This window comes from Rhamphochromis longiceps, linkage group LG17 (genome assembly GCF_057381845.1).
Source record: "Rhamphochromis longiceps isolate RC_006_pf linkage group LG17, R_longiceps_female_GT1.1, whole genome shotgun sequence".
Classification (NCBI taxonomy): Eukaryota; Metazoa; Chordata; class Actinopteri; order Cichliformes; family Cichlidae; genus Rhamphochromis; species Rhamphochromis longiceps.
In genome coordinates, this window is record NC_140573.1 from 15,667,174 (window position 1) to 15,676,637 (window position 9,464).

The window sequence follows — 9,464 nt, forward strand, 5'->3', positions numbered from 1 at the left end:
TACTGGATCTTTCACATTAGGGTCATTTTCAGATCCTGAAGTTGACACTATATGAAGAATGGAACAAAAAAGAATGGAAAAAAAAATAGTAGAAGAGTGGATGAGAAGAAATCAGAAAGCCATTTTCTTTAAAGACAAATTACCTGACTACCTTAACCAAGGTTTCCCATATGTATTTGTATATATATGTCTATAATGTTTGTTTGTTTTCGGTGTTCCTACCCTTGGATGTTTGTGTGTTGATGTCTTGGAGCTGTAGATTGAATCCTGCCCACAGGGCTACAACGTGTACATGTGGGACACCGAGGTTCAAACAAGACCCCAGAGAGAACCTGGCCCTTTTACATCTGCTAACATCTCTCTCTCAAACACACTGCATCTCTCTACCTTTGTGTGTGTTTACTCCAGAACTAATTGAGATCTAATTGCTGTAACACGGTGTAAAGCCTAAGCTCAACTGTCACCAGGGAAATATTGCTAACAGCCAGCTTTTCCCACAGGGTATTGTGGGTACCAGAGATGTCACATCTACTTAATCTCAAAACGGAGCCCGTGAAAACAAACTTTTGCCCTTTGCAGATTCAATAATTGACCACACAAATAGATGATGCCATAAAGGTAAATCCAGGTAAACTATACTGAAATTCATCAGCTTCTATCTGCGATATCTATAGTGCTCTGCAGAATCCATCCAACTCCTCTGGTAACTGCAAACTTTTTATTTTTTCCACTACGTTACCACTCATCATTTTATGATGAGTGGTATTGTCTTAATAAAGCAAAGCAGCAGATTTCAATCAGGTATTGAAATAAGCAGAGCTAAGTGCATGTCTTTGCCTCAGAGGCGGATGTTGCCTCAGAGGAGAGATAATCATCAATGGCATGAAAAAGAGATGAGCTATTGATATAGTTATGAAACCAATGTTACAAAATATGCCATATCATCAGTAAAGGAAGATGAGATATTAAATATACATCTTCCCTTCACAGTAATTATAGAATTACAGAGAGATGGAAGTGAAACTATTAAATGAGCCTGATTGAGTGAAGATGTTTTCCTCGTAGCACAGTTGACTGTTCCTAACAGGATTGTGCTGTTGCATTTGTACGATGTGGGGATGAACAAAAGTATTTTACCAGCACAATATAATCTGCGGTGTGATCATTGCTTTTAACAATGTAAGAGATAGCTTTAAGATGGCCTTAAGATGTTTATGCATACTGTTATCATATTAAAGGAATTGCAATACATGCTTACAAAACACTTATATTGTATTAAGCTTTTAGTAGAGGTTCTTGATTAAAACATTTATTTAGTAGATGACATATACATAGTTTCAGTTCAGGTTGTTACATATATGAGAGTGGCTTCTGTCTCTCTGTCTGGTGAGAGGTCAGGAGCTAGTCGGCGAGGTGAAATAGGGTGCAATTGTGGTTAGCACACACACACACACACACACACACACACACACACACACACACACACACACACACACACACACACACACACACACACACACAGACTTAGTTAAAGAGAATCATTTATAGGTGGAAGTTTAATCATGTTTTGCTCGGGGTTGCAAAAGAGCAGTTTGTCGCAGAACTGCTGCTGATGTGTCAAGATGATAAGCGAGCATTCGGCAGTGACAGGAAGTACCTGCCATGAAGATAGAAGACAATGTTCTTTTTAAACTGTGTTAAAAGTCATTGTGGTTTTGATTTGACGTATGCATATATTGTATCTGATGACGCATGAGATGCAAGCCCTGATGGTATAAAATATCTGTTTATGCTTTGATTAAGTCGGAGATCGGCCCTGTCTGCGAGCGGAGCTGGTCTTCCCACGCGTGTATTTCATTAAAATCAATTGTTTGACCAAGTTCTGGACCATGGTTGTTTGTACTCTCCTTCCCCAATATTTGAACCTTAACATTTGGGGGCTCGTCCGGGGCTTGAACCCGGGACCTCTCGCTTTAATGGTTTTATAAGTAAAACTTTAAAAGAAGTTACCACAACTAATTTTGGCAGGCCTATACAAATAGAGATACAAATTTTGGTGACAGTTAAGTCATATACAGGCGATGTATGTTGAATGTGACAGATGAAACAAACACAAACTGTAAAAGTTACATCGTATTTGCAGCGGGATGATGCAATTCTAACATAATCCATCCATCCATCTTCATCCGCTTTATCCGAGGCCGGGTCGCGGGGGCAGCAGCCTAACATAATATATGGGAAAATCAAAACAATTGTATAACAGAATTAAATCCAAGATTTTCAGAGTGCTACCAGACCAGCATCAGCTAAAGGCTATAGACTGTAAATAAAAAATGGACATAGTCACTGTGATATCGTGGACTCCAATTCTAACATGTGTCTAACTTTACTGTAATGTTTGTTTTCAATGCACAAAAAAGTGGTACGTTTGTTTAATTGAGGATTGTTTATGACTTCTGTCTCATTGATTTTGGATTATTTCAGCTAAACAAAGTAAACATTTAATTCCATCAAGTTACCAGAGATCAATCCTTGGGATCATTTTGGAAGAGTAAAGCATGACCCCGTGAAGTTAGCATGTAACACCTGTAGACAAATTCCTGCCTATCGTAGAATACTAGTAAACATTTCTCCACTGCAGGTCTTTTCATTAAATCTAGTCATGTTTTAAAACATAGTTCAGAAATAACAGTTGATTTCACAAATGTTTCTTCATTGGTTCAAATTAGATATTCAACATAGTCCAGACCTCATTAGATTTTCGTGAATTATTTTCTACTGTGCCAATATTGATTAGAATAAAATCAAAAAAACAACATTAAATATTGTTAGACAGAATGAGTAAAAAAAAAAGCTCAACCCAAAGTCTCAAACACACTACCCCATACACCATACAACCCCCTACTTAGCCTACTGAGATAAATAGCGTAATGTTAAACAAGGAGTGTTCCTAACTCTATGGTGCTGATGTCATAGACAGGGAGGGGAAAGGGATGGAAGTTACAGTTTTTGCCCACTGCTTGAACACATTTTGCAAAACCCCGCTCGCTGTGCCAAAACTGTACACACAAGTACACATGACACAACACTGGGAAATATACCATTCACATCTGTGCCAAATTGGAACTCTACTCCCAAAACCTAAACTCTGCTGTCAAAACCTAACATTCCTTTGTCAAAATGTAACTCTGTTGACAAAATGACACATACCTGCACCATATGCAAACACTCACAGATCAGGGGGAACACACTAGTCTGCTGTACATAAAACACTGCAGTCCTTGATTCCCATTGTTTATTCAGAAGGCACATTTACAGGAGACACATTTCCAAACAACCATAAACGCAAATAGACCTACTCAATACTGTACATTGCAGTACCATGAATACAGGTAAAGCAAATAAAACAACAACAACACAATAGTACTGCAATAGAAAAAACACTATACTGTGAACACAAAAAACCATGACAATTGTGCATAAGTGGGCTCATGGATCGCGCCGTCTGTTGGGGTCTGGCCACAGGACCTCATCAACATCGCAAGCAATGTCCTCTCCCGCTAGGCACCGGGCTAAATATCCTCTTGCTCTCCCTCCATCCATGCTTGCAAAGTTCTTGGAATGGCTACGCTGAGGGCTTTTTGTAGTTGGCTAATTGGTGTTCGGTTTTGCAAGTAGGTGCCTTCAGGTGTGTATTTGAGTGGTTGCAATTACCCGATGTGTTTTGTATTTTGGATACATGTGTTTTCCGAATGGCACCCTGAGATTTCATTTTGTGAGCGAAGTGTCTTATGTATGAAATAGAGTGTAGCATGCAGGACCATGTGTGTTGCATGAGGGAGTAGGTGTGTTGCATGATTGGTACTGGGGTGCAAAGCAGCGCTTTTGTTTAAGGTAGGGGTACATGTGTTTGAGGTATGGTAACAACAGCTTCACGTTGTGTTACTTTAGTCTAAGCATGGGTTTATAGTGTTCAAGCAACGGGCAAAAACTGTAATAAGAATTTGGTCATTCCGATTCCATTATATCACCTATCGATTTGATTCCTTATCAGTTCTTATTGGTTTCTCATTCGCTCCACTTTGAGAGTCACCACCACAAAGCAGCAGATGAAACATTCTAGCAAATTAATTACATGCTGTGTGGTCACATGTTTGTGCATGTTGGAGGTATTTGCCCTCTTTGTTGTGATCATTGTTGGGGTCATTACTCAAAATAATTAAGGCATTACACATATTACACAGAAAACTTTTCTTATAAGTAATACAGTTGTCACGGTCTGGCTGGCAGACCGTGGGGATGTGGGGAAGGAGGACCCAGGCGCGGTGCTCTATGTATAGGCAGTGTTTATTTACAAAGTGAAAAACAACGTAGCAATAAATCCCCGTGTTCTCCCAGACTCCCGTGTCGTGTCTCCCCGTGAATAGTCCGTGTTTCTGTGCTCTCCGCTCCCGTGTCAGCACCCCCCGGTGCTCGCTGCTCCCGTGTCTTCCACGCTCCTCCTGCGGGAAACAAAAGACGCAGCCGTCAGGACACATACAACTTGCGGGCATACACACACTAACTCGGTAACAGGACGACTAACGTGGAGTCTCATGCAATGATCCCGCGTCGGTGGGAGCTCCAAGACTCTCTTAAGTAGCTCCCCCGACGAGGCCTGATCAGCAGCAGGTGTGTGGCTTCGGGTGTGGCCAGTCCCCTTGTAGGGCCACACCCTCCAGGCCTGACGCCGCCTATAAACAAGTGCTCAGCCACCCACACACACACACATATACACAAGCACAGGGAAGGGGGAGCAACGCCAAAATACACAACAATAATAATAATAATAATAATAATAATAATAATAATAATAATAATATAATACATAACTGCTCAGGGACCCTGGGCCGCTTAGTCCCAGGACCCTGACAACAGTATGTTACTTAATTACTCCCAGGAGAAAGTAATTCATTATACTACTGGTTACATTACTTTCACCGTTTCTCTTTAAAATGACCTGAAATGTACCGTCTCATAATTACCATTTAACAATACAAACCAATAGCCCACAGTCCCACACAGCAACACCGTTTCCATTACCGTTGAAGTTCAGGGTCTGGCTGCTGGGCTGGGGTCGGCATTCACTGAGCTTAACATCACGCTAGGGGCAGTGTTGAGCTCAATTTGCAAAATAAATGGCAAGTTTATTGCAAGCACATGGAGTTGGATACTGGCGGATAACACCTGCAAGAATAGAACAACCACGCTTTATAAGAAAGGCAATGTGCAAACTGTTGTCTGTTTGATTTGTTTTTAATTACTATGAACGCAGAGAGAAGCTCAACACTGCCCCTAGTGTCCTGGAGCAACTTCCGTTGTGTTTGTGCGTGTTTTGGAGTTTGTAGGTGCTTCGGAGTCAAAGGAGCTTGCAAAGAAAAGCGTCTGGACTTCTTTAAGTTGCTTGAAGACGTTTCACCTCTCATCCAAGAAGCTTCTTCAGTTCTAAGGTCAAATGGTGGAGAGTCCCAGATATAAACCTAGTGGGAGTGACCCCCCACAGAGGGACAAAAGGACCCCCTGATGATCCTCTAATCGCCTGAGCCAAGGTGGGAAACTGGGCGTGGGTCCCAATGATGAGGTCAGATGGCCCAGGATGTGAGTGACTCACATCCTGGGCCATCTGACCTCAGGAATTCGCATGATAAGGTGGGGCCAGGTTTCACAATGAACACACCCGAAACTCTGGCTGATTGGTTTATATCTGGGACTCTCCACCATTTGACCTTAGAACTGAAGAAGCTTCTCGGATGAGAGGTGAAACGTCTTCAAGCAACTTAAAGAAGTCCAGACGCTTTTCTTTGCAAGCTCCTTTGACTACGATGACCTGGATGACTGAGAACCTTCACAGACATAGGTGCTTCGGAGTTTGCGTGTTTTGGAGTTTGTACACGCTTTGTCTCTAGGGGTCTCTAGGGGCCACCTAGAGACTTTTTAAGCTATACAAAAATAGCTTAAAAGTATTGCTTATTTCTTCCAAAAACAGACTTTGCTATTCCAGTGCCAGTGTGTATACATGGTGATGTTTGGAGTTGTCTGTGAGCTGCCACCTGGTGTCCACTTTTGTAAAACCTGACAGGTGAAGACATTCTGAGGATGTCTGCTTACCACCAAGCAGTAACTATATAAGCTGTAATTGTTTTAAAAAAAAAAAACCAACAAAAAAAATAATTCATTTAATTTGTTCTATGCAATAAATTCATCTATAGTTCTCGCTTTGTCATAAAGAGTGTAACATGACACGGTGGACAACAGTGCTAACCACAATGCCTGAACATGCTTCTGTAAATTGTTAAGGTGGTGTTGGTTCATTTTGGAATACCGTTAATGGATCGTTTGAAAAATAAAGTGTTTTTTTGATTGATGTACAAGCCAACTATACGCAAAAGTCTGTGTTCAAGCTTGTTTAAATTAGTGAGTGAAATACTTTATCATATTCATAATACCGTTGAAAGTCATGTGAAAAGAAAACAAGATAATTATTACTATATTCTATTACATCATTTGTGTTTAAAGGGCTAGAAACACGGGAAAAAAGGCATATCTTTGTATAAGTCTAAAACCATTAGCATTAGTGTCACTGTCCATTTATAATTAAAAGTCAAGCCAACTGCATGTCAAAAAATGACATCAATGAGATTTTACTAAGCTAACAAAGATGTATAAACCTGCCCTGCTCTCTGCCTCATGCCTGGTATAAGAAACCCACCAGTTACCACTGTCAAAGCTGATAAATCATCCAATCACATGCTTGGATGTGTTTAATCACACATTAGTCTAATGCATATCTCCTGGTGTTCTGGGAACTGTTTTTAATGCTGACACACACTCGCACACAAATAACAGCCCATCGGGGCAATCTTCCGCCCCATCAGTGCGTTAACTTTCTAATTTACTGTGTTCTTGAAGTGGAGGAGCAAATGAGTGTCCCAAAGAGGAGTCAGTCCCCCACACAGCAGGGGCTGGGAGACCCCCTGCAGCCTCAACAAACATTTAGACTGTGTTGTTACTGTGATACACACTGTCAAAACAGTGGTGATGTCAGAGTGGTGGCAGGATTCTGTGTGTGGTATTTATGAAAAAGACTCTCTAGACTTTAAGTTCCTTTTAAAATTATTAGAAACCTTTTTTTCCCATTACATTTAAATTGACTAAGTTACTATTCAGCTGCTCTAAGATCTGATTTTTGTCTAACCCAAGATGCCCACCTGTTATTTAATGTTCTCCATCTTAACATAGCTGCAGTCAGCCTTCACAAATGTTTGTGAAAGAATGGGTGTGTGAAAGAGGCTGTTGGATTCAAGTGTGGTATTGTAATAGGATGCCACTATGGTAACAAGTCAGTTCATTAAATTTCTTCCCTCTTAGATATTTCATAGTTAACTATAGCCATAACTGGAGTTATTGCAAAGTGGAAGCATTTAGAAAAAAACAGTAACTCAGCCACAAAGACAATGTAAAGTTACAGAGCAGGGATGCAGAGGGCTGAGGTGCATAGTGTGTAAAAGTCACTGACACGCTGACTCAACAGCTGCAGACTTCCAAACTTCCTCTGGCATTAACGTTGGTGTGCTGAAAGCTTCTGGAATTCGTTTCCATGTGCAAGCACCTCTTGTGGGTGTAAAGTGTAGATGACCCAGTACTTTGGTACATATAGTGTGTGTCTTCAGACAAATAATTTTGTGACATATGGTGCCATGCAATCTGTACTAAAACCACTAAAATCACTAAAACCTGATTTTGTAATTTTTCTGTAGGCTTAGAAATGTGTCGCTCACAGTGTGGTGCGAATTGTTAAAACTTGAAACTGTGAAACAAAACATGTCTGTATATGTTTCCAATCTTTTACTGTGATATTGACACCTGTCATCAGTTCAGTCCTTTGTCCCATGGATGAACTTTCATAATCTTTGTCAACACATATGCATAGCGTATGTTTGCTCTGTTTGGTGGTTAAAACATCATGAGCAGCAGGCTCATGAGCAGCCAAGCAGCCGTGAAAATCCTCTCTACATCTTCCTCCTCATGCAGGCAGATCCCTATGAAATCAAATCATCTTTTCTTTCTCCACCTCTTTATCTCATCCCATCCTCCTTTAGAGCCCCCATTCTCATCCTCTGGTCAGTCCCTTCTACCCAAACTACCATCTTATTGTGCCACTGTGGAGTACCTTTTTGTCTCTGGTTCCTCTCCAGATGCTTCTCCAGTGGTCTCATTTTCATAAAGCTACAACATTCACAGGGAGAAGAGAGTTAAATAGGTAAGTCACGGAGAGAAGAAAGCAAGCGAGCCAGAGAGATGGAGAGACAAAGGGAAAGATGAAGAGAGAGGGAGTAAAAAACGTTAGTGGTCAGCAACACCGCGGGCATCATAAATCAGATTTCCCACAATCCCCTGCGGAGGGGCCCTTTCCTCGGCCTTGAGCGGACACGCTCAGCGGGGTGCGGAGCATCGATTGGCGTCGCCATGACGATGCTGACTGTGCCGGGTTCGGAGGGCGAGAGGGGCGAAAAGGTGAGGTGTTGGAAGGGAGGGGTGGCTGTGTATGTGTGTTAGTGTAGTGGTGGTGGTGGTGGGGGGGGGGGGGGGGGGGGCACGAAGAAATCTGCCTCAGCATCAAACTAAAACAGCAAAAACCAAAACCCAGGAAAACGTAAGTGTGTGTTTGTGTGGGTGTTTGTGCAGGAGAATGTGCAGACTCGGGGGTAATTTCCTCCCCAATCAGCACACCCTCGCTCGCTTCAACACTTGCCCCCTTCCACTTCTTCTTCCCCGCTCATCACAATCTTCTGCCCACTCACTCTGGGGCAAAACGGGGGAACAAGATCTTTCTGTTGCCTCCCGTAGGGTTTGTGTAGGGAGGCCGAGATCCAGCTCACACAGCCGCAGGGCTCTGCTCAAACACTGAACCCTGGGCAGAAAACACAAACTGATTAACCAACATGTCAGCTTTATCACTTAGTAGCTTTGGATAGAGTTTATGTTATTTAACTGAAGGAGCCTGAAGGCAGAGCTTTATAAATGCCACCAGCTGCCTCATTTCATTATAGAAACTGTTTTAGTATCATATTGTATCATACTTGACAACAATGAAACCACAAGTACCAAAAAACACATACATTATACATAATGTATAAAGATTAAAGGTAAAAGGTAAAAAGAAAAAAATACTGACTTGACAGTTTTTTCTTCTTTTTTCATGCTGAAGAAAGATATGAAACTCTAACCTTTGTTCTCTTTGAAGAAAAAAGTCTTAGGGTGAGATAATTGCTATAAACAAAGTCCTTCTGGAGGCAAGTCTTACCAGTCAGCAACCATGTTGAAATGCCTTTGGGAGCTTAATTTGGCAGGTATTTTGAAGCATTGTTTAATTTCATGTTTGCTGACTTTCCCTCAGAATATGGTCTAAAAAAGCTTTTTTCCCC

General features: G+C 41.5%; 1 long non-coding RNA gene across 1 annotated transcript; it reads right to left on the minus strand.

Annotated features, from left to right (window-relative positions):
- Positions 1-1,451: 1,451 nt before the first annotated feature.
- Positions 1,452-5,596, minus strand: LOC146649451 (uncharacterized). Its single transcript, XR_014908261.1, has 2 exons — positions 4,586-5,596; positions 1,452-4,502 (listed from the first exon to the last, which is right to left on the minus strand). It is a non-coding gene; the product is annotated as an uncharacterized LOC146649451 (long non-coding RNA).
- Between the last annotated feature and the right edge of the window lie 3,868 nt (positions 5,597-9,464).